This window comes from Pongo pygmaeus, chromosome 14 (assembly GCF_028885625.2).
Source record: "Pongo pygmaeus isolate AG05252 chromosome 14, NHGRI_mPonPyg2-v2.0_pri, whole genome shotgun sequence".
Lineage (NCBI taxonomy): Eukaryota > Metazoa > Chordata > Mammalia > Primates > Hominidae > Pongo > Pongo pygmaeus.
Genome location: NC_072387.2, coordinates 122,377,164 through 122,403,804, shown reverse-complemented (window position 1 = coordinate 122,403,804; position 26,641 = coordinate 122,377,164). Strand labels below are relative to the sequence as shown.

Sequence of the window (26,641 nt, the reverse complement as noted above, 5' to 3'; positions counted from 1 at the left end):
CCTATGCATCAAAGAAGACATTTAAAAGGTGAATGATAAAGTATTTTGAACTGGATGAAAATAAAAACACAACATATTGGAATTTATGGGATGAGATAAAAGTGATACTTAGAGGAAATCACTAAACATTTCTATTAAAAAACATGAGAAGTCTCAAACCCATGATCTAAGTATTCACATCAAAAAGTTAGAAAAAAGGGGAAATAAAATTTACAATAAGCAGAGGAAAGAAAATAATGTTAAGAGAAGAAATCACTATAATTAAAAACAAAATCAATAGAGGAAAATGAAACAAAAAACCTGGTTCTCTGAGCAGATCAATAAAATGGATGAACCTCAAATCAGACTGATAGGATTTTTAGAAAGATACAAATTACTAGAGAATTGCTATCACTACAGTTCCTGCAGACACTGAAAATGAATAAAAAAAAACTATTGTGAACAACTTTTGCCAGTAACTTTGCCAACTTAGGTGAAATGAGAAAGTTCCCATAAGGACCCAAATTATCAAAGCTTATTAAATAAGAAATAAATACACAAAATAGCTCTTTATCTATTAAATAAATTAAGATTGTAGTTAAAACCCTTCCATAAAGAAAATATAGGCCCAGATGTCTTCACTGATAAATGCTATCAAACATTTTGGGTAGAAATAATATTCATTTCATATGAATGTATCTAGAAAATTCAAGAAGAGAGACTACTTCCCAACCCATTTCTATGAAACCATTATTACCTTAAAACCAAAGCTAGAGAAAAGCATTAAAAACCCAACAAACCACAGACCAGTGTCCCCCAGGGATACAGATGCAAAAATTCTGAACTAAATTTTAGCAAATTAAATCCAACAATATAATGACCAAGTGGGTCAAAAATCAATCACATGTGATTCTCCTCATCAACAGAATAAAGTAAAACCAAGTGACCATCCCAACAGATGCAGGGCTGCAAGCTGCGGCTGATGGTCAACTGTGGACGCACCTGGTTTAGTGAATAAAGCTGCCTTGGACAAAGCCATGCTCATTCTTTCATACACTGTTCACGCTGCTTTTGTGGTCCCATGGCAAGGTCGAGGAACAGAGCCCACATTGCCCTCAAAGACTGAAAGATTTACTGTCTGACTTTGTACAAAAAATATTTGCTATGCTCAGAAGAGATTCAGAAAAAGCTTTTCTCAGAATTCAAACTCCATTCATGAACAAAACTCTCAGCAAACTAGGAATGGAAGGCAACTTCTTCAACCCAACAAAAGGAATGTATAAAAAATCCCTGCAGCTAACATCACCCTTCCTAGCAAATGACCGAATGCTTTCACTCTTGTGAAAGAATGTCTGTGCTTATCGCTCCTATTCAACATTCAACATTGCACTGGAGATCCGAACTAGTGATGCAGGGCAAGAAAAAGAAACAAAAGGCATATATGTTGGAAAGGAAGAACAAACGGTTCCCAGGTGATATGATCCTCTACGTAGAAAATCCAAAAGAATCTACAAAAATGCTACTGGAACTAAAGAGTGAGTTTAGTAAGGTTATGGGTTATAAAGTCAATATACAAAAGCAATAATATTTCTATATATACTAAAAATGAATAACTAGATATTGAATTTTAAAAAGTGTCATTTATAATAATATCAGTAACTACTAAACACTTATGTATAAACCTAATAAAATATATGCAATATCTTTATGCTAAAAACTACAAAACGTGAAAGAAAGCAAAGATCTAAATAAATGGGGTTGCTCATAGGTAGGAAGACTGGAAATTGTTAAGATGGCAGATCTTACCAAATTGATCTATAGATTTGTAGCAATCCAAATTAAAATCCTAGAAGAATTTTTTGTACACATTAATAAGCTGTTTCTTAAATTTATACAGAAAGATAAAGGCACTAGAATAGCCAGATTGATTTTGAAAATCAAGAACAAAGTTGGAAAATTCAAAGCTGTGATCAACATACAGTAACCAAGACAATGAAATGGGCAATGAGGAAGAACAGGTCTTACATCAATAAAACAAAATAAAAAGTCCAGAAACAGACTTGCATATATATGATGAACTGATTTTCGACAAATATGCTAAGGCAACTCAAGAGAGAAAGTTGAATTTTTTAGCAAATGATGTTGGAACAATTGGATGTGAATATGCAAAAATCCAAACCAAACGAAATCAAACCAAAACAATAATAACCTCACCATATATGCAAATTAACTCAATACAAGCATTTAATGCTATACATTTCCATTTAAGTACTTTGTATGGCAGCCCCAGGGAACCAGCAGTGACTAAACATAGTGACTGAACGTAGTGACATGTGCCTGCATGGGGCTACTGTTTGTTAAGGATACAATGCTGAAATCAAATCAGTTCCCTGGGGATCCTGGACCAGCCTCCTGGCAGGTGGAACGCTGGTGCTGTCCAGCCTAGGACCTGTGATGTGGGCCCAGCCTCTAGTGCCATGGGGGGTGGGGAGGCAGGGGGTGCTTTGCATCTCCCAGACCTCAGAGGCTTGCAGAGACAATGTGTCCCCCAGAGCTGCACCATCCTGTTCTTTAGCTCTCAACCAGGGCACAAAAAAATCATGTTACGTTGTGAGAGCTCTCTCTCTCTCACACATCTTCTTTGTCTCCCCGTCTCTCTCTGTCTTCTCTCTCTCTGCCTCCACCCTTGGTGAAAACAAAACAGTTTCATACTTACACTCTGTCTTTATTCTGTTCTTCTTTTTCAAATGTTGGTGCCAATCGAATAAATGGACTTTATGGCCCATCCTGGGTGGCCTTGCGCTGCCTGAAAACTGGGAGCAGAGTCAGGGCACTCCCTACCTTGGCTCCAGCGGCCAGGCCGAGCTGAGGGGACAGCAGCCGGGCCGAGCTGAGGGGAAGCCATCCCATTTCCTAACCACCAGGGAGAAGGCATGTTTCCTTCCAGTTGTATCGGCTTCATCGTCTATCTTTTCTGTTTCAGACAATTTATCCTTGTCATGTGCCATCAGTAAACATGGAGAAATGGTTTTCCCCATCTTTTCTTCAACTTTTTTTTCAACTCATGCCCTCTGACTCGCATCTGTTTCTATTGCAATGTTCTCTTGGATCCGGGCGCCCACGCCACCGTGGCGCATGGCTACCCTGTCAGGTTGCATCTGAGTTGCTGGTAAGGTCGCTAGGACTTTGTGGGATTTACCTTTCTTCCATGTTAATGAATCCAGGGGGTTTTTCCTTTACATTCTCACAGAAGCATCTTCTCCAGTCCTCTGCTCAAATAAGGGTCAAGGTTTCACGTTCTCCTCAGTGTCTATGCATTCATTCATTCATTCATTCATTCATTCATTCATTCATTCAACAAACATCTACTCAAGGCAAGGTGCTAGGGTCGGCATGGAGGGTGCACTGTCTCATTCAGGAAGCCTTGTTCCCACGGGGGGATATGGACGTACCGAGAACTACCTGCAGCTCAGAGCAGCAGGTACTGAGACAGCACGAACAGAGAGCTGCCAGCCCAGGAGACCAAGCCCCCGGCCCTGCCTCTTGCGTTCCTGTCATCTTAGGAGCTGAGCTAAATCAGGAGCTGCCTGGACACTTCCATTTGGCTTTTGGTAAAAATTAAAAGGCATGACTCAGGCTGGAGGAGGAGGTGAGAGGAAGCAAAGCAATAATTGGCAGTAGAAGGTCCCAGAGGAGGCACTTTGTAAGATTCAGACTCCATTTCTTTAACCCCGTGCTATGGAAGCAGGGTTTGAATTTCAGGATGGATTTTTCTTTTAATGAAAAGGACCAAGCCCCCAACACAATGCCATTGTCTATATGTGAACTTCTGTCATTCTGTTCTCATCAGAGAAACAGCTCATTCTAGTAGATCATCCAGATCCTCCCTGGCCCGGGCCAGCCCTCATTCCTGACACATCCTGAAGTCCACAGACTGCTGCAGGGAAGCCGTGACTGGGTAAGAAGCAGAAGCTCCGCTTCAGTGTGATGAGAGGGCTAAACGCAGAATTGAAATGACGGCGGTGACAAGGGAATCTTCATGCTCCCAACGCAGCATCACCACGGATGCACCTAGGCTCTTTGGAGGGCAGCAGAGACGCTGGTGGAGACAGGGAAGAGCAGTGCTGGTCACGTGCGGTGCCTGCGGGCGGGTAGGGGCTGCTCCGCCTCACCCAGGGGGGTCCTTGTTCGGATTCACCCCGTATTTATCAGGCTTTTGTTCACCCCTGCCTCCTGCATCTTGCTTCTCCTGCCTCAAATGCTTCATGACGTTTTCTTTAAAACGAAGTTCTCTCAATGCGAAACACTTGGCCTTTTCCAGCAAAGTCTATTTTGCTCTCACTGGCAGATACTTCAGCTGGGTATGGAATTCTAGGTTGATAGCCATGCTTTTAAAAAAATCTTTTGAAGATATGATTTGCTGTCTTTTGACCTCTATTGTTTTCTGTGGACATAACCATTTACAGCCTAATCGTTCTGTTTTAGAAATCTCAACTTGTTTCAGGTTGATTGCCAGATCGTCTCTTGGATTTTGGAGTTCTGCAGCTCTACAAGTGATATGTCTAATTTCATTTCTATTTCTCTTCCTTTAGAACGTACTGTGATTCCTGAATCTGAGGATTACGTTCTTCACTGATATGGGGATAGCCTTGATCATCAATCATTCCTTCAAACACTGCCCCTCGCTCACTCTCCGTTCCCTCCCGTGGGATGTTGGTTCTTACCTTTTATGTTTCCTGGTCTCTGGTTTTATAGCTCTATATGCTAAACTTGTGTAATGTCTCAGGTTCACCTTCCAATTTACTTTTTTTCCAATTATGACAGATCTGCTGTTCCACTCATCACTTCATCTTGAATTTTAATGACTCTTTTGTTTCCATTTCTCCTAGTTCTTTTTTGGTATTTGACAACTTTGCCTGTTTTTCACAGTGTCTTGATATTTTCTGTTCTCAATTCCATTTCTATGCCATGAATAATTTTAAACATGTTTATTTTAGCATAAGCATTTAATGCTATAAATTTCCATTTGAGCGCTGCTTCAGTTGCATCCCACAACTTTTGACATGTTGTGTTTTCCTTTTCATTTAATTAACCCTTTCCCATTTGCCCCGAGAATACTTGCCAATGGTACTTGTGGCAGCAGCATTTACCCCAAGATACCTTTGCCATGAAATACCTCACTTTTAAATTTTGGATCGCTCGAGTATATCGACTTTGGAAACACAAGCCATCATTCTATTTATAGCATTCTTTGTTTAGTAGAGGTATTTCCATTTACAAAATATAGTAATTCTCAGTTGCTGAAAATGTAAAATCTTAGAAAATGTAGCATTCCTATGTGTAATGTTAACATTGTTCTCGAACCGTTGTTGGCCAAAGATTTGTTCAATGAATCTGATTTTTCTGAAACAGACAATTCTGATGATTCAGACGATTCTGATGTTAGTTCTGCTTAACTCCAAGAACGCTTTTTCTATTCTATCTTCACATTGAAAATCAGTCAGATTTGCTTCTGCCTTAAACAGCATGTTTATGTAAAAAGCAAATGAGCACTGGCAGTGAGCTGCACTTCATTTTTCTAAATGGGAAAAGGGTTAAACATTTTTGAATTTCCCTTGTGACTTCTTTGCACATTGGGTTGTTGAGAAGTGTGTTGCATAATTTGCAAATATTTGGAGGATTTCCCCACTCATTTTCTATTATTGATTTCTGGTTTATTTCTGTTGTGTGCAGATAACATACTTTGCATGATTTTAATTATTTTAGACTTGTTGAAGTTTGTTTTGTGGTAAAAAATATGGTGGACGTTGGTGAATGTTCCAAGAGCATTTGTAAAGATATGCATTCTTCTGTTGCTGGGTGGATTGTGTTCTATAAAAGGTCAATTTGAGTAATTTGGCTAAAAATGTTGTTTTGGCCTTTTATGTCCTTATTCTGTCTATTTCTTTTATCAATTACTGAAAAAGAGTGCTAAAGTTTCCAAATATACCTATAGATTTGTCTGCTTTTACTTTGATTTCTATCAGGGTTGGCTTCATACTTGTTTTGAAGCTCTGCGGTGGAGTGCATAGATATATGAGATTATTGTGTGTTTTCCTAAGAAACTGACCCTTCTAAATGATCTAGTTTTCCTTTTATCTTTGATAATGTTGTTTAGAAGTCAACTTTGTCTGATAGTAACATAGCCACTTCAATTTTCTTTTTTCTTCTGTTTTTTCCTAAAGTTTTCTAGAAAAACATTTATTTTCTCCAAGTTTTAAAGTGTGTTACCAGGTTTGTTGTACAGATTATTTCATCACCCAGCAATTAAGCCTAGTCCCTATTAGTTATTTTTCCTGATCCTCTCCCTCCTCCCATTCTCCACTCTCAAGTAGGCCCCAGTGCCTTTTGTTCCCCTCTATGTGTCCATGTGTTCTCATCATTTAGCTTCCACTTATAAGTGAGAATATGCGGTATTTGGTTTTCTGTTCCTGTGTTAGTTTGCTAAAAATTATAGCCTCCAGCTCCATCCCATGTCCTGCAAAGGACATAATCTTATTCTTTTTAATGGCTGTATAGTATTCCATGGTGTATATGCACCACATTTTCTTTATCCAGTCTCTCAATGATTGGCATTTAGGGTGATTTCATGTCTTTGTTATTGTGAGTAGTGCTGCAATGAACAGACACATGCATGTGTCTTTATAATAGAATGATTTATATTCCTATATTTATATTTGGCACTTGGCCTATAGTTTGACAACCCCTGGTGTAAAACATTTAGACTTAAGGTAATTATTGATGTTTTTGGATTAAAAACTGCCAACTTGCTAGCTGTTTTCTATTTGCCTTATCTGTTCTTTCTTTCTTTTTCCCCTTGTCTTCTTTGAATTAATTGGGTATTTTTAAATATTCATTTTACTTCCTCTATTGATTTGTTATTCACACCTTAAATATCTTTAGTGTTGCATCTAGGCTTTACAAATATTTATCTTTAACTTATTGCAGTCTAACTTTAAATAGTAATTTATCACCTCATGTAAAGTGTGAGAACCTTTAAATGGCATACCTCCAGTTGCCCTCCTTTTTGCTATGTTGACATACATTTTCTTTTGCATATTTCTTTCTTTCTTTTTCCTCTGAAGATTCAATTGTATTTGAAGTGATCTCAACTAAGAGTACCAAAATGTCTTTCATATTTACTTCATTTTTACCATTTCCGGTACTTTTTATTTCTTTGTACAATCCACATTTTGGCCTGGAGAATGCCATTTAACATTTCTAACTTTGCAGATCTGCTAACGATGTGTTATCTTTGTCTGAAATAATCCTTATTTTTGTCTTCATATGTAAAATATATTTTCTCTGAGAATAGAATTCTGGGATGGCAATTTTTTCTTCCAGTCATTTAAAGATGTCATTCCACTGTCCTCTAGATTATATAGTTTCTGATATGAAGTTTGCTGTAATTCCTATCTTGGTTTTTTTCTACATAAAGTGTTTCTTTTCTCCCTTCTAGCTGCCTTCAAAATACTCTCTTTTTAAAATTTCAACTTAAATATGATATGCCTAGAGCGTGTGTGTGTCTCTGTGTTTAAATGTATCCTGCTTGGTGTTCTCTGAGATACTTGGATCTGTAGTTTGATAACTTTTATTACTTTTGGGCATTTTCAGCCATGATTTCTCCCTCTATATTGCTCTCTCTTGTCTCTTTATCTTTCTGTGATTTCAATGACATGTATGTGAGGAAATGAAGTATTTACCCATAACTCTTTGGTAATATGGTGTTTTTTCATTCTTTTTTTCCCTTTATGTTTCAGTTTTTATTTCTATTGACCTATTTTCAAGATAGCTGACTTTTTTTCCTAGCTGTGCACAGTCTACTGATGAGCTCATGGAAGAAATTCTTAATTTAAGATATTATGTATTTTATTTCTAGTATTTCCATTTGACTCTTCTTATAATTTCCATATCTCTGCTGAAATTCCTCATCTTTTAATACATATTTTCCACATTTTCCGCTAGATTATTTAACGTAGTAATCATAGTTATCATTGTCTGATAGTTCCAACATCTGGGACATCTCTGTGTCTGGTTCTGTTGTTTATTACTTTATAATGGGTATTTTTCTTGCTTCCTTTTGTGTATTGTAATTTTTTATTGAATGTCAGACATCATGTATTGAAGCACAGTAGAGATTGACGTAAATTGTATTATGCCTTAAAATGGGCACACCTCTTCTTTTGTCATGCCATTAGCATGGGGGTTGAGCCAGTTTTGTGAGAGGTAAGTCTGGCTTGGAATCAGTTGTGGCTATTGACATCTTCAATGCACCGAAGAATCAAATTCCTCCAGAGGTGTGCTGCTGTTGCCTTGTGTTCATAGTAGGAGCTAGGGGGCCAGAGACTTTCGTAGTGTTTCTATTTCCCTTTAGCTTTCAGCCTTCCCTGAACACTTGCATGACAGAGCGGGTTTCTTTCTCAGTTCTTCCCTTCCCTCAGGGGATATACTCCCTTCACTGGTTACTCCCTGCTAGGCCTGTGATGGGCAGAGGATTTCTCACTTGTCCTTATCCAGCCTCACTCTCAGGCAATCTGTGATGTTTGATCAGCACCCATGTCACTTCTCTCAGTAGCCAAACTTTGCCTTTTACTGTGGTTGGTCTTGGGTGGTATTTCTTGTCTCTTCCCGTGGTAACAGCTCTCTGTTAGTAATGGTGAAGGACCCTGGCCCCAAGATAGTTTAACATCTTTCTTCTAGAGGCAGAAAAGTTTTGCTTTTACTCCTATCCCCAGAAGTCATAGATCTTTGCTTGTGCTTTGTGAATAAAAGGCTTTGCTGCCCCTCCACAAGAGGCTTTTATAGCTTCAGAGCTACTGAGAAAGTGGGAGGGGTCACCTGTCTGTCCCCAGCTGTGGGTGATCGTTCCCTACATGCCTCTGCGGCCCTGCTGTGCCCCAGTCCTTCCTGTGAGCATCTTACAGAGACCTATGGAGAAGACCTTGTGAATGCAAGCCCCCTTGTGCCTGGGGCCTCTGGATTTTTCAAATGCATATGATATCCCACACTTGGCTATTAAAAAATTCAGTGGTTACTTCTTACCCACTTGTATGGTGATGATCTGTTTTTCTCCTGCTTGGCCAAAAATGAGAAAGCTCATGTGTTCCAGCTCTGTTTGGGTAGGCTTGCCTCTCTTTTGAATTCTGCCTACTTAACTACCCTGCTACTGGAATGTTCTTATGGGCTCAAGGAAAGCCATGGTTTTGTAGAGGATCCCACTTTTTATTATTAGGGTGAGAGTAGCGTAGCATTTTTTTTTTTTTTTTTTAAATGGAGTCTCACTCTTGTCACCCAGGCTGGAGTGCAGTGGCATGGCATGATCTCAGCTCACTGCAACCTCTGCCTCCTGGGTTGAAGTGATTCTCCTGCCTCAGCCTCCCAAGTAGCTGGAATTACAGGCACCCACCACTGCACCTGGCTAGACAGTAACATTTTTTTTTTTTACAGCATTCTAAGTGGAGGTAGAGAACCTGAAACATACTTATGTCAAATGCTCTATCAGATTGTTCAATTATCTGAAATTCTTGAAGTCTAGTAATGCTATTATTTTGCCTGCTGCTTATTACCCATGGTGTATTGCTTCCCATAAGTTTGTGTTTTGAATTATAAGCTCACCTTTGGCAGAGCTATTGTCTGTGAAAATCCTGTATAGCCCAAGTTAAGGGAATCATTCTTTACATCAAGTTTGTATTTGCTTCTTCCAAGTGTCCTCTGACCCGGAGTGTCACCAGATGAGACTTCCTATCATGCTGGTTTCACAGATTAGCTATTCCAGAATACACAGAACTTGAAGTCCCCATGTGGTGCAGGCTTACACAGACATATTTCCATTTCCCTGTGCTGGTAGATGGTTTTTTATCTACACTATCCTTTTACTGAGGGTGTAGTCTTGTTAGCAGTCGTAGCATTATTCAGGGATTTCATTTGCAACACTTTTCTTCCCTAGGCCTCATCTTCTGCAAATAAACTCTAACAACCAAATTTCTATGTTTCATAAGGGAAAATTACAGTTGAGGATTGTTCTGCAATTAGATCTGTAACTTACTGCTCTGGATTTTAATTCTCTCTTGGTTTTCTAGCCCTGAAGATTTCCTTTACTTTGCTGTCAGATCATAATAGACATTTAAAAATGTTTATTATGTTTTATCTAGAATTTCTAAAGATTTTCAACTTATATAGTTTTCAACATTGGCAAACACAAATAAGTAAATTGAATCTTCTCAGTCCTTTGATTTGATTTCCATGTGACTAAGGACTATGGCAGCTGCCTAGGCCTGTGTCTCCCAATATTTCCTCAAAAAATGACACAGAAAAACAGGAAAGAAAAATAAGATTACACAAAACTAGACACTCAGGCATAACCTAACTATAAAATACTCAAATATCAAAATAACAGTAAGTAAAAAATAAAGAATAAAAATTTCAAAGTTATAGTGAAGAATCTCTGTTCCTGCCCTACATCTATTCCATGCAACATTTATTGATGAGCAATGGCAGGTTGAGATAAAACAGTGAGAAAAGTGAGCTAGAAAAAGCCTAACATTGATCTGAAAACCCTATCAGAATAAGCAAGTCCACTGTAAGACTGAAAATACTAAATATGGGTCCTGGGTAGGTCAGAGAAAGGGCTACAGAGAAAGAACTTAAAAAGCACATGTGAATTTTATGTATCAGTCTTCAAAATACATAACACCTGGGAAAGAGAAAAGACAAAAAAAATAAGGAGTAGGCTCCTTTTAGAAATCAAATGACAAAGGACAAAAGTAGCAAAAGGGGAACATGTATGGTCCTGTAAGATTAAAAAGAACCAAAAATATCAGAGGATACACTTATTTTTCTTATATCAAAGCAATCAAAATATTCACTAAAGGATCAGTATTTTTCAATACTGATATAACTTAAATGGAAACTTAATAAAAGGTAGAAAAGTAAGTCAGAAAAACAAGAAAATGTAATGAGATAAAGAAATAAGTAAAAAACATCAATGAGGAAATAATAGAAAAATATAATACAGGCAGGCAAAGAAGAAATAACATCTGTATAATTGGTGTAATTGAAGAAAACAACAGCAGCATTAACTATGGAATAGAACTAATATTTAAAGTTATAATTAAGATAACTTTATAGAAAAATAATAGGTGAGTCTAATTTTGAAAGGATCCATTTTGTATCTGGGAAAATTAATACCAAGATGTATCCTAGTAAAAACATTAGATTTCAAAGATAAAACAAACAAAAAAGCAAGGCAACAATGAAGCAGCATTTTCTATCAACTCAATGAAAAAAAGTGTAAGCCAAGGATTTTATATCCATCTAAGTGTCCATCAAACATCAACTTAAACATACAAGAGTCTAAAGATTTGTGTGTCCATAGCACATTCTTAAGTAATCTGCTACAGGATGAGCTTCATCAAACCAAAAGATAACTGGACAACTTCAACAAGAATAGTGATGGTGAAGGTAGATACACACACACACACACAACTCATAATCATATATGTAAATGATTGAAACATAGGTGAGACTGGAAAACTAATATGCAAATGCTATATGTATTGACAAAATAGAGGTGATAAAACTAAACTATGGGAGGTGATAAAGGAGATGAAGAGGAAAATAGAAACTCATTGAAGTTGATGCCTAATTGAATCAATTAGGCAATAATTAATAGTTCAAGTACACCATTAAAAACTGACAAATCAGGGGCTGGCCATGGTGGCTCACGCCTGTAATCCCAGCACTTTGAGAGGCCAAGGTGGGTGGATCCCTTGATGTCAGGAGTTCGAGACCAGCCTGGCCAACATGGTGAAACCCATTCTCTACTAAAAACACAAAAATTAGCCAGGCATGGTGACAGGTGCCTATAATCCTAGCTACTTGGGAGGCTGAGGCAGGGGACTCTCCTGAACCCAGGAGGTATAGGTTGCAGTGAGCTGAGATCATGCCACTGCACTCCAGCCCAGGTGACAGTGACAGTCTGTAACAACAACAACAACAACAACTGACAATCCAGAAAGTGGAGCAAGATAGCTAAATATTACCCTCCAGCGATTGACCCCTGTAGGAACATAAAATTGAACAACTATGCATGCAAGAAGGCACCTTCACAAGAACTGAAAAATCAGATGAGCGATCATAGTACATAGTTTTAGCATAATAACAAGAAAAGACACATTGAAGAAGGTAGGAAGGACAGTATAGTATTGCCTACACCACCCTGCCCCAACACCAAGCAGCACAGTGCAGAGAGAGAATCTGTGTGCTTCAGAGAGGGAGGGAAGTGAGTGTGGGACCTTGCATTGGAGCTCAATGCTGGCCTCACCACAGTGGAACACAGCACCTGGCAGAATTCTGTGGTCCATGATTCCAGGCCAGTGGCCACAGAGGGAGCATTTAGACCCACCCCAGGCCAGAGGAGAATCGCTGCCCTGCAGGATGAACCTGAGTCCTGCCCTACTTCACTGCTGGTTACCTAAAGTGGCCATAGGTCCCAAATAAATTTCAGTGCCAGCAGGGCTATAGTGACCACAGTCCTTGGGTGAACCCTGTGGTGCTGCACTGGTCTGGGAGACAGAAGGCTTGGGATGCAACCCAATTTAACACCAGATGCAGGGGCCATAGGAGTGCCCACATCACAACTCGCTCAACTCCAGGCACTATAGCTTAGAGTGAGACTCCTTCTGGGGAGAAGGAGAGAAAAGAGTACAGGGGCCTTTGCATTGGAACCTAGCACAAATCCTGCCACAGCAAAACCACACTGGGAAGAACCCTGAAGCTCCTGATTCCAGGCTATTACTCCCAGACAACATTTCTAGGCCGACCCCAGGCTGGAAGACCATAATACCAGCCTGGTATGATGGTCCTGAGTCCTGGCTGGCTTCACCTCTGGCTGACTAAAGTGACCTTGAACCTCGAATAAACATCAATGGCAGTTAGGCAGTAGCAGCTGCAGACCTTGGATGAGCTCTGGTACTGTGCTTGTCTGGGCAGCTGTGGGACTTTGGGTGAGACCCAGCATTGGTGCCAGCTGTGGCGGCCATAAGAGTGCCTGTGTCACTTCTCTTCCAACTCCAGGCAGCTCAGTGTGGAGAGAGACTCCTTCTGCTATGGGGAAATGGAGGGAAGTGAGTGAGGGACTTTGGGAGCCCAGATAATTCTCCCTGATTTTCCCCAACTGCATCAGAGCTGGGTATCTAGGAGGTTGCAAGAGACTTGCAGTGTAACTGGACTTAGGATGCTGTGTAGTGCAAAAATGGCTGCAGTAACCACAGGCTTAGGGAACTCAACAGTCAGTCAGTCTCCTTTGAATCAATGAAAGGTCCTCTGAAGGATGGGTACAAACAAAGCCCATGTGGTCACTGGAATAAATATCTAACTTTTCAATGCCCAGGCACCAATGAACATTCAGAAGCATTAAGAACATTCAGAAAAATATGACTCCGTCAAATAGATGAAATAAGGCACCATTAGCCAACCCTAGAGAAACGAAGATGTGTGACTTTAAGACCGAGAATTCTACAAAAATAGTTATTTTGAGGAAAACTTCAATAAGACACAGAAAAGGTTGGGCGTGGTGGCTCACACCTGTAATCCCAGCACTTTGGGAAGCCAAGATGGGCAGATCACTTGACGTCAGGAATTCGAGACCAGCCTGGCCAACATGGTGAAACCCCATTTCCACTAAAAATACAAAAATTATCTGGGCATGGTGGCATGTGCCTGTAATCCCAGATACTTGGGAGGCTGAGGCAGGAGAACTGCTTGAATCTGGGAGGCAGAGGTTGCAGTGAGCTGAGATCATACCATTGCATTACAGCCTGAGTGACAGAATGAGAGCACATCTCAAAAAAAAAAAAAAAAAAGACACAGAAAAGCCATTCAGAAACTTATCAGATTAATTTAACAAAAGATTGAAATAATAACAATAATAACAATAATAAACAGAAATCCTGGGGCTGAAAAACATAATTAAAAACTGAAAAATTCATCAGTGTCTCAATAACAGAATTGATCAGGCAGGAGAATCAGGCTTGAATACAGGCTGATATAGTTTGAATGCTTGTCCCCTCCAAATCTCATGTTGAAATGTGATCCCCAGTGTTAGACGTGGGGCCTATTGGGAGGTGTTTGGGTCATGAGAGTGGATCCCTCATGAACAGCTTGGTGCCTTCCCCTCAGTAATGAGTTCTTGATCTTTTGGTTCACACAGGAGCTGGTTGTTCAAGAGCATGGAACTCCTCCCATCACTCCCTCTTGCTCCCTCTCTGATCACACAACACACTGGCTCCGCTTTCCTTCTGCCAGGAGGAAAATTTCCCTGAGGCCCCAACCAGAGGCAGATGCTGGCACCATGCTTCCTGTACAGCCTGCATAACTGTGAGCCAAATAAACCTCTTTTCTTTATAAATTACCCAGCCTCAGGTATCCCTTTATGGCAACACAAAAAGGGACTAATACTTAGGCCATTTAAAAATATGCAGTCAGAGGGGAAAATAAAAAAGAATGCAGAACACTTATGAAATCAACAAAGGGCAAATCTATGGAGTCATAACCTTAAAGAAGGAGTAGAGAAAAAGATAGGAGTAGAAAGTTTATTCAAAGAAGTAATTACAGAGACCTTTCCAAACCTAGAGAAAGATAGGAATACTGAGGTACAAGAAGATCAAAGATCACCAGGAATATCCAACCCAAGTAAAGCTACCCCAATTTATCTAATAATCAAGCTTTCAAATGTAAAGGACAAAGAAAGGATTATAAAAGAAGCAAGATAAAATAATCAAATAACATCTAAAGAAGCTCTGATACATCTGGCAGCAGACTTCTCAGTGGAAACTTTATAGGCCAAGAGGGAGTTGGATGACATATTTAAAGTGCTAAAGGAAAAAAAAAACTCTTCCAACCAAGAATGCTCTACTCAGCAAAGCTATCCTTCAAACCTGAAAAAGAAATACTTTCCCAGACAAACAAAAGCTGAGAGAATTCACGCCCAGACCTATCTTACAAGAAAGGCTGAAAAGAAGTCTTCAATCTGAAAGAAAAAGTGCTAATGTGCAACAAGCAATTATCTGAAGGTATGAAACTCAATGATAAAGGTCAGCAGACAGGAAAATTCAGAACACTCTAATACTGCAATTGTGGTGTGCAAACCACTCATATCTTTAGTATAAAGATGAAAAAGCAAATCTATTAAAAAAAATAATAATTTTTAAAGAGATAGGCAATATAAAAAGACAAATTGAGACAACAAAAGGTGAAAATGTAGGAGGAAATGAGTTAAAGTGTAGGGATTTTTAGTTTGTTCTTTGCTTGTTTATTTTCTTTTCTTTGTGATCAAAGTTAATTTGTTATCAGTTTAAAATAACTTGTTATAGGATGTGTTTTTTAGGTTTCCTGGTAACCACAAAGCAAAAATCTGTAATAAATACACTAAAAACAGACACATAGACCAAGGAGACAGAATAGGGAATCTAGAAATAAATCTATGCATTTACAGCCAATTCATTTTCAACAAAGGCACTAAGAGCATACATTTGAAAAAGGATAGTCTCCTTAATAAATGGTTCTGGGAAAACTGGACGTTCATATGCAGAAGAATGAAACTTGACCCCTATCTCTCACCCATATACAAAAATCAACTCAGAATGGATTAAAGACTTAAATGTAAGACCTGAAACTATGAAAACATTAGAAGTAAACATTAGAAAAACACTTTAGAACAGCTGTCTGGGCAAATATTTTTTGAGTAAGACCTAAAAGCACAGGCAACAAAAGCAAAAATAGACAATTAGGATTATATCAAGCTAAAAAGCTCCTACACAACTAATGAAAATCAAAAAGGTGAAGAGACAACTTAAAGAATGGAAGAAAATATTTGCAAACTATTCATCTGACAAGAAATCAGTTACCAGAATATCAGAATATATAAGGAACTCAAACAACTCTATAGCAAAAAAAACAAAAAAACAAAAAAACAAAACTAATTTAAAAATGGGCAAAAGATCTGAACTGACGTTCTCAAAAGAAGCCATACAAGTGGCCAACAGGTATGTAAAAAGCATTAATCACCAGGGAAATGCAAATCGAAACCACAATGAGATATCTTCTCATCCCAGTTAAAATAACTTTTCAAAAACACAGGCAATGTCTGATGCTGGCAAGGATGGGGAACAAGGGGGAATTCTTGTACATTGTTGGTGGGAGTGTAAACTAGTTCAGCCACTATGGAAAGCAGTATAGAGGTTCCTCAAACAACAACTAAAAACAGAACTACCATATGATCTAGCAAGCCCACTGATGTGATGGGTATATGTCTAAAAGAAAGCAAATCAGTACATCACAGAAATCTCTACACTCCCATGGCCATTGCAGTTCTATTTACAATAGACCAAACATGGTATCAATGTAAGTGTCCATCAGTGGATAAATGAATAAAGGAAATATGGCACGCATACACATGGAATATTATTCAGTCATAAAAAAACAAAATCCTGTCAATTGCAGCAACACAGGTGGAACTGAAAGACATTAGGTCAAGTGAAAGGCACAGAGAGCCTAATATCACATGCTCTCACTCGTATGTTGGAGCTAAAAAATTGATCTCATGGAGGTAGAGAGTGCAATGGTGGTTACCAGAGGCTGGGAAGGTAAAAGGGGAGAAGGAAATAGAGAGAGATTGGTGAATGGGAACAAAAATACAGTTAGATAGAAGGAATAAGTTCTAGCATTTAGCAGCACAGTAGGGTGATCACAGTTAACAATATTTTATTGTATATTTCAAAAGTACTAGAAGAGAAGATGTGGAATGTTCTCAACCCAAAGAAATGATAAATGATTGAGGTGGTGGACATCTCAGTTACCCCGATTTTATCATTACACATTGTATGCATGTAGCGAAATGTTAAATGTGCCCTGTAAATATGTGCAACTATTATATATGAATTAAAAACTGAAAAACCAGATAGTATGTGGTGTAATAAGAAAAAAGGGGATTAGGGACATTTAAAAAGTTGTAAGTACAAAGGTGGTGACTAGAACAAAAATATAAACTTTCTTAAATACCCAAGTTTTTTTTTATAATTTAAATAACAGGAATATTTACTTCCTAAAAAAAACATAGCAAATGTAACACAATCTACATAATTTTATGATATTTTGACAGAGTCATGATGAATTATCAGTCACACTGATAATGTAAATGAGCTTAACTCATCCATTAATTTTTTTTTTCAGTTTTCCTGAGAAAGTAAGATCCAAGTATATGCTGTATACTTAAGTGATGTTGAGTGGTTAAAAATAAAGAAATGCACGGACAACATTTTGTTTATCCATGTATTTGTCAGTGGACACTGGATTGCTTCTATGTTTTTGCTATTGTGAATAATGCTATGAACATAGGGGTATAAATGCCTCTTCAAAACCCTGCTTTCAGTTATTTTGGGTGTATACCCAGAAGTGTAATTGCTGGGTCATACAGTAATTCTATTTTTTATTTTTTGAGGCACCGCCATACTGTCTTCTGCAGTTGCTGCACCATTTTACATTCCCACCAACAGTGCACAAGAATTCCAATTTCTCTGCATCCTCCTCAGTACTCACTATTTTTTTAATAGTCTGAATTGGACTATTCAGGTGCGTCATATAAGTGGAATCACATAGTATTTATCCTTCTGCGATTGGTTTATTTCATTTAGCATAATATCTGCAAGGGTCATCACTGTTTTACTATGTGTCAGAATTTTATTTCTTTTTAAGGCCAAGTAATTTGCAAATTATATATCTGATTAGAGATTAATATTCAGAATATATAAAAACTCCTAAAACCCAACAACAAACAACTTTTATAATTTAAAGAACAAGGAATATATATATATATATTTTTAATTATACTTTAAGTTCTAGGGTACATGTGCACAATGTGCAGGTTTGTTACATATGTATACATGCCTCATGTTGGTGTGCTGCACCCATTAACTCGTCATTTACATTAGGTATATCTCCTAATGCTATCCCTCCTCCATCCCCCCACCCCACAATAGGCCCCGGCGTGTGATATTCCCCGTCCTGTGTCCAAGTGTTCTCATTGTTCAATTCACACCTATGAGTGAGAACATGCGGTGTTTGGCTTTTTGTCCTTGTAATAGTTTCTGAGAATGATAGTTTCCAGTTTCATCCATGTCCCTACAAAGGACATGAACTCATCCTTTTTTATGGCTGCATAGTATTCCATCGTGTATATGTGCCACATTTTCTTAATCCAGTCTATCATTGATGGACATTTGGGTTGGTTCCAAGTCTTTGCTATTGTGAATAGTGCCACAATAAACATACATGTGCATGCATCTTTACAGCAGCATGATTTACAATCCTTTGGGTATATACCCAGTAATGGGATGGCTGGGTCAAATGGTATTTCTAGTTCTAGATCCTTGAGGAATCGCCACACTGACTTCCACAATGGTTGAACTAGTTTACAGTCCCACCAACAGTGTAAGAGTGTTCCTATTTCTCCACATCCTCTCCAGCACCTGTTGTTTCCTTACTTTTTAATGATCACTATTCTAACGGGTGTGAGATGGTATCTCATTGTGGTTTTGATTTGCATTTCTCTGATGGCCAGTGATGATGAGCATTTTTCATGTTTCTGTTGGCTGCATAAATGTCTTCTTTTGAGAAGCATCTGTTCATATCCTTCGCTCACTTTTTGATGGGGTTATTTGCTTTTTTCTTGTAAATTTTTTTGTGTTCTTTGTAGATTCTGGATATTAGCCCTTTGTCAGATGAGTAGATTGCAAAAATTTTCTCCCATTCTATAGGTTGCCTGTTCACTCTGATGGTAGTTTCTTTTGCTGTGCAGAAGCTCTTTAGTTTAATTAGATCCCATTTGTCAATTTTGGCTTTTGTTGCCATTGCTTTTGGTGTTTTAGACATGAAGTCCTTGCCCATGCCTATGTCCTGAATGGTATTGCCTAAGTTTTCTTCTAGGGTTTTTATGATTTTAGGTCTAACATTTACGTCTTTAATCCATCTTGAATTAATTTTTGTATAAGGTGTAAGGAAGGGATCCAGTTTCAGCTTTCTGCATATGGCTAGCCAGTTTTCCCAGCACCATTTATTAAATAGGGAATCCTTTCCCCATTTCTTGTTTTTGTCAGGTTTGTCAAAGATCAGATGGTTGTAGATGTGTAGTATTATTTCTGAGGGCTCTGTTCTGTTCCATTGGTCTATATCTTTGTTTTGGTACCAGTACCATGCTGTTTTGATTACTGCAGCCTTGTAGTATAGTTTGAAGTCAGGTAACGTGATGCCTCCAGCTTTATTCTTTTGGCTTAGGATTGTCTTGGCAATGCAGGCCCTTTTTTGGTTCCATATGAACTTTAAAGTAGTTTTTTCCAATTCTGTGGAGAAAGTCACTGGTAGCTTGATGGGGATGGCATTGAATCTATAAATTACCTTGGGCAGTATGGCCATTTTCATGATATTGATTCTTCCTATCCATGAGCACGGAATGCTCTTCCATTTGTTTGTGTCCTTTTTTATTTTGTTGAGCAGCGGTTTGTTGTTCTCTTTGAAAAGGTCCTTCACGTCTCTTGTAAGTTGGATTCCTAGGTATTTTATTCTCTTTGAAGCAATTGTGAATGGGAGTTCACTCATGATTTGGCTCTCTGTTTGTCTGCTATTGATGTATAAGAATGCTTGTGATTTTTGCACATTGATTTTGTATCCTGAGATTTTGATGAAGTTGCTTATCAGCTTAAGGAGATTTTGGGCTGAGAAGATGGGGTTTTCTAAATATAAAATCATGTCATCTGCAAACAGGGACAATTTGACTTCCTCTTTTCCTAATTGAATATGCTTTATTTCTTTCTTCTGCCTGATTGTCCTGGCCGGAATTTCCAACACTATGTTGTTAGGAGTGGTGAGAGAGGGCATCCCTGTCTTGTGCCCATTTTCAAAGGGAATGCTTCCAGTTTTTGTCCATTCAGTATGATATTGGCTGTGGGTTTGTTATAAATAGCTCTTATTATTTTGAGATACGTCCCATCAATACCGAATTTATTGAGAGTTTTTAGCATGAAGGTTGTTGAATTTTGTCAAAGGCCTTTTCTGCATCTATTGAGATAATCATGTGGTTTTTGTCTTTGGTTCTGTTTATATGCTGGATTACATTTATTGATTTGCGTATATTGAACCAGCCTTGCATCCCAGGGATGAAGCCCACTTGATCATGGTGGATAAGCTTTTTGATATGCTGCTGGATTCAGTTTGCCAGTATGTTATTGAGGATTTTTGCATCAATGTTCATCAGGGATATTGGTCTAAAATTCCCTTTTTTTGTTGTGTCTCTGTCAGGCTTTGGTATCAGGATGATGCTGGCCTCATAAAATGAGTTAGGGAGGATTCCCTCTTTTTCTATTGATTGGAATAGTTTCAGAAGGAATGGTACCAGCTCCTCCTTGTACCTCTGGTAGAATTCGGCTGTGAATCCGTCTGGTCCTGGACTTTTTTTGGTTGGTAGGCTATTAATTATTGCCTCAATTTCAGAGCCTGTTATTGGTGTATTCAGGGATTCAACTTCTTCCTGGTTTAGTCTTGGGAGGGTGTATGTGTCCAGGAATTTATCCATTTCTTCTAGATTTTCTAGTTTATTTGCTTAGAGGTGTTTATAGTATTCTCTGATGGTAGTTTGTATTTCTGTGGGATTGGTGGTGATATCCCCTTTAACATTTTATATTGCATCTATTTGATTCTTCTCTTTTCTTCTTTATCAGTCTTGCTGGAGGTCTATCAATTTTGTTGATCTTTTCAAAAAATCAGCTCCTGGATTCATTGATTTTTTGAAGTGTTTTTTGTGTCTCCGTCTCCTTCGGTTCTGCTCTGATCTTAGTTATTTCTTGCCTTCTGCTAGCTTTTGAATGTGCTTGCTCTTGCTTCTCTAGTTCTTTTAATTGTGATGTTAGGGTGTCAATTTTAGATCTTTCCTGCTTTCTCTTGTGGGCATTTAGTGCTGTAAATTTCCCTCTACATAACTCCTTTAAATGTGTCCCAGAGATTCTGGTATGTTGTGTCTTTGTTCTCATTGGTTTCAAAGAATATCTTTATTTCTGGCTTCATTTTGTTATGTACCCAGTAGTCATTCAGGAGAAAGTTATTCAGTTTCCATGTAGTTGAGCAGTTTTGAGTGAGTTTCTTAATCCTGAGTTCTAGTTTGATTGCACTGTGGTCTGAGAGACAGTTTGTTATAATTTCTGTTCTTTTACATTTGCTGAGGAGTGCTTTATTTCCAACAATGTGGTCAATTTTGGAATAAGTGTGATGTGGTGCTGAGAAGAATGTATATTCTGTTGATTTGGGGTGGAGAGTTCTGTAGATGTCTATTAGGTCCTCTTGGTGCAGAGCTGAGTTCAATTCCTGGATATCCTAAGAACAAGGAATATTTATCTCCTGAAGAAACATAGCAAATGTAACACAATCCACAAAATTTTATAATATTTTGACAGAGTTGTGATGAATTATCAGACACATCCGTAATGTAAATGGGCTTAACTCGTCCATTAATGTTACCCATCCTAATGAGTGTGAGGTAATAGCTCATTGTAGTGTTGATTTGTATTTCCCTAATGATTGGTGATATTGAACATCTTTTCATGGACTTATTGGCCATGTATATCTTCTTGGAAAAAATCTCTATTCAAGTCCTTTGCTAATTTTTAGATAGAGTTATTTATTGTTGGATTTTAGGAGTTTTTAAAATATATTCTCAATATTAATCTCTCATCAGATATGTAATTTCCAAACTACTTGGCTTTAAAAAGAGAAAATTCTGACACATGCTAAGACAGGGATGAACCTTGAAGACATTATGCTAAGTGAAATAAACCAATCACAGAAGGACAAATACCCTGTGATTCCACTTATATGAGGCACCTGACTAGTCAAATTCATAGAAACAGAAAGTAGAATGCTGGCTGCCAGAGCCTGGAGGGAGGCAGAAAGGGGGGTTATTCCTTAATGGTACAGAGTTTCAATTTGGGGTGATAGAAATAATTCTGGAGACAGATGGTGGTGATGGTTAGACAGCATTATGAATGTGTTTAACATCATGGAACTGTACAGTTAAAAATGGTTACCATGGCAAATTATGTTGTGGGTATTTTAACACAATTTAAAAAATTGAAGAAAAAAGCAAATGAATAAAAATAAAAGTTTAAATGGTAAACTAAAAAATAAAGAATGGACAAAATATATCTTATTATTTAATATGAAAGCAGAGAGATAGTGGTCCTTATGGCAGAGAAAGAAATATCCAATCCTCAAAACATTAACATGACAAAGAAAGTATCTTTTCAATGCTAAAAGTTGGAATTCACAATGAAGATATAATATTCATAAAAATCTGTGCACCAAATAACACAGGAATCACACTCATAAAGCAAAAATTACAGAAAATGCAAGGACACACAGACAGAAAAATATTTATAATAGAGAATTCATACACTATTCTTAACAAAAGACAGTTTGAATAGGTGTAAAATGTAAGAGGAGACCTAAACAACATAATCAAAAAGTGGTTGTTATTAACACACACTAGATTCCAGTTAAATCTTGACACTGGAGAATATGCCTGTTTCTCAAGTGCTTATGGAACATTCACAAAAATTGAGTATATTTATGTAACCATGAGCGAATTTTGTAAAGTAAAACTATTACAAACAGTACTTTCTGATCACAGGGCAATAAAACTAGAAATTGTTATGAAAAACAAAGACAAAATGCCCTACTACCTGGGAATTGGAAAACTTTTGGTTAAAAGGGAAATACAAGCTAAAATGATAAATTTCTGGAAAATAATAATGAAAACACTACATGAGAATCTGTGGAATACATTTAAAGAAACATAGCACTAAACACTTATTGGTAAAAGGGGAAAAATGAAAGAATTACTCAGGTCTAAAACTAGAAAAAGAGCAAGAAGTGAACTATAAGAAAAAAATAAAGAAGGTAATATTAGTAACAAAGGCAGAAATTAATGAGGTAAAGAAGAGAATACATCCTGGCTAACACGATGAAACCCTGTTTCTACTAAAAATACAAAAAATTAGCCGAGCGTGTTGGCGGATGCCTGTAGCCCCAGCTGCTCAGGAGGCTGAGGCAGGAGAATGGCATGAACCCAAGAGGTGGAGCTTGCAGTGACTGAGATCATGCCACTGCACTCCAGCCTGGGTGGCACAGTGAGACTCTGTCTCAAAAAAAAAAAAAAGAGAATACAATGGAGCTAATTAGTATATCAAAACACTGGATTTTGTCTTAAAATTCATATGGAATGAAAAAAGAGCTTGCATAGCCAAAGCAAGACTAAGCAAAAAGAACAAATCTGGAGGCATCACATTATCTGACTTTAAACTATACTATAAGGCTATAGTCACCCAAACAGCATGGTACTAGTATAAAAATAGGCACATAGACCAAAAGAACAGAATAGAGAACCCAGAAATAAAGCCAAGTCCTTACAGCCAACTGATCTTCAACAAAGCAAACAAAAACATAAAGTGGAGAAAGGACACCCTATTCAAGAAATGGTGCTGGGATAATTGACAAGCCACATGTAGAAGAATGAAACTGGATCCTTGTCTCTCACCTTATACAAAAATCAACTCAAGATGGATAAAGGACTTAAATTTAAGAGCTGAAACCATAAAAATTCTAGAAGATAACATTGGAAAAAAACCTTCTAGACATTTGCTTAGGCAAAGACTTCATGACCAAGAACCCAAATGCAAATACAACAAAAACAAAGATAGATGGGACTTAATGAAATGAAAAAGCTTCTGCACAGCAAAAGAAATAATCAGCAGAGTTAACAGACAATCCACAGAGTGGGAGAAAATCTTCACAATCTATATATTTGATAAAGGACTAATATCCAGAATCTACAATGAAAAAATCAGCAAGAAAAAAACAAACGATCCCATCAAAAAGTGGGCTGAGGACATGAATAGACAATTCTCAAAAGAAGATATACAAATGGCCAACAAACAGTTGAAAAAATGCTGAACATCACTAATGATCAGGGAAATACAAATCAAAACCACAATGCTATACCACCTCACTCCTGCAAGAGTGGCCATAATCAAAAAATCAAAAAATAATAGATGGTGATGTGGATGTGGTAAAAAGGGAACACTTCTACACTGCTGGTGGGAATGTAAAGTAGTACAACCACTATAGAAAACAGTGTGGAGATTCCTTAAAGAACTAAAAGTAGAATTACCATTTGATCCAGCAATCCCACTACTGGATATCTACCCAGAGGAAAAGAAGTTATTATATGAAAAAGACACTTGCACATACATGCTTATCACAGCACAATTTGCAATTGCAAAAATATGGAATCAGCCCAAATGCCCATAAATCAATGAGTGGATAAAAAAATTGTGGTATAAAAAAATTGTGGTATATGTATGCTATGGAATACTACTCAGGTATAAAAAGAAATGAAATAATGTCATTCATAGCAACCTGGATGGAACTGGAGACCATTATTCTAAGTGCAGTAACTCAGTAATGGAAAACCAAGCATCGTATGTTCTCACTCATAAGTGGGAGCTAAGCTATGAGGATGCAAAGGCATAAGAATGACACAATGGACTTTGGGAACTTGGGGGAAAGTGTGGGAGGAGAGTCAGGGATAAAAGACTACAAATTGGGTACAGTGTGTACTGTTCGGATGATGGGTGCACCAAAATCTAAGAAATCACCACTAAAGAACTTATTCATGTAACCAAACACCACCTGTTTCCCAAAAACCTATGGAAATTAAAAAAATCCCTGGATTTCAGAAAAACAATAAACTAGACAGAGCACTGGCTTACTTGATCAAGAAGAAAATGATTCAGCATAAATTTACAAAACAAGAAATCATAAAGGGGAAATAACAATGGAAACAAGTAAATTTTTTAACATCAGCAGATGATTTAAAGATCTCTATTCAAATACATTTGAAAACCTAGAAGAAGTGGATAACTTCCTAGGGAAATATAGATGGCTAAATTGACCCCACTGATTAAGAAACCTGAAGAATCACTTTTCCTAGAAGAAATAAAGTTATTAAGGAACTACCCCAGAAAAAACACCAGGAAGAGGTGGTTTCACAGGGATTTCTCATAAATTTTAAAAGACAAAATGCTTCTGATGCTCTAAAGAACCAAAAAGGAAAGAAAAATTTCTAATTTTTATTATAAATTTTTTAATTATAACATCAGTATTTCAACCTGATAAAGATAGGTTAAAAAAAACCCAACCATAGACTAGTGTCATTTGTGTATTTAGATGCAAAAATATGAAGTAAAATATTGGCAAGTTGAATCTAATACCATTCTAAGAATATAATCAACATGACCAGATGGAATTTATTTTAGAAATGCAAGGTTGGTTCAGTGTTAGGAAACTCATTAATATCATTCACTATATTTAATAGATCTAAAGAAAAAACTATTGGCTCCAAAGATGATAAAAAAGACTGACAAAATGTAAAATGGTTGATGGATGCTTTCCTTACATGTTAAAATGTGTGTGCCTCTGTTCCAAAGCCAGAATCCTACTTACTGGATAAACACTATAGGCATTTCTACAAAGGCCATGCACAAGGCAAGAACGCCCACTCACTCCACTACTATTAAACATTATCTTGGATATATCAGTCAATGCAATTAGGCAAGAGACATCAATGAGATGCATAAAAATTGGTAAAGAAGAAGAAAACCATTTCTATTTAACAGATGATAATATAGCATATCTGGAAGACCCTAGATAATCAATGATAAAGCTAACTCAAACAAGAAAAGAATTCAGTAAGACAGCAGGATAAATTTAACCTATAGAAATCAAGGCATTCATATAAAAGACCAGTTAAAGTACACAATGATAGATAACATCTTGCTTCTAATAGCAAGAAAGTAGACTGAATACTTAGGAATAAGCTTATCATGACAGTATAACACCTAAACAAGGAAGACTTAAAAATATTCCTGAAAGATAGGAAATGACATTGAACAAACAGAAAGACATTACTTATTCTTAGGCAGATCCACTCAACATTGTTAAAGTGCCAGTTATTTTCTAAATTACTTTACAAATGTAATGCAATCCCAATAAAAACATAAACTCAAGGAAAGGAAATTAGGCATGTTACCAAAAATATAATCAGGGAAACATGGAGAAAGAAAAGCTAAAAAGAAGAACTAAAAGAGGGAAATGTGTCCCAGAGGTTAAAATACACTCTGAATAACACACTGTGGTGCTGGCCCCTTAGTAGAGGACTGTGCTGTATGGCTCAGACAGGACAGTCACACACAAAAAAACTTAGGTGTAATACATGTGGCTTTGCAAATCATGGGACAAAGATGGACTTTTAAAAAATGGTTCAGGGATAACTGGGTAGCCATTCGTAAAAAGATGAAATTAGGAACACCTCACACCATGCTCAGAGATAAACTCCAAATGGATCCAAGAGCTAACGTAGCAGATGAAGTCCTATAAATACTGGAAGAAAACAAATTCTTCTTTAGCCTCAGTGTGGAGAAAGACTTTCTAACTCAGAAAGTCAAAAGCTAAAGGCAGCCAGAGA

At 37.5% G+C, this 26,641-nt stretch overlaps 1 protein-coding gene across 4 annotated transcripts in view; it reads right to left on the bottom strand.

Annotated features, from left to right (window-relative positions):
* Window positions 1-26,641, bottom strand: part of SPACA7 (sperm acrosome associated 7) — a 59,139-nt gene that overhangs the window by 6,586 nt on the left and 25,912 nt on the right. The window lies entirely within an intron of this gene.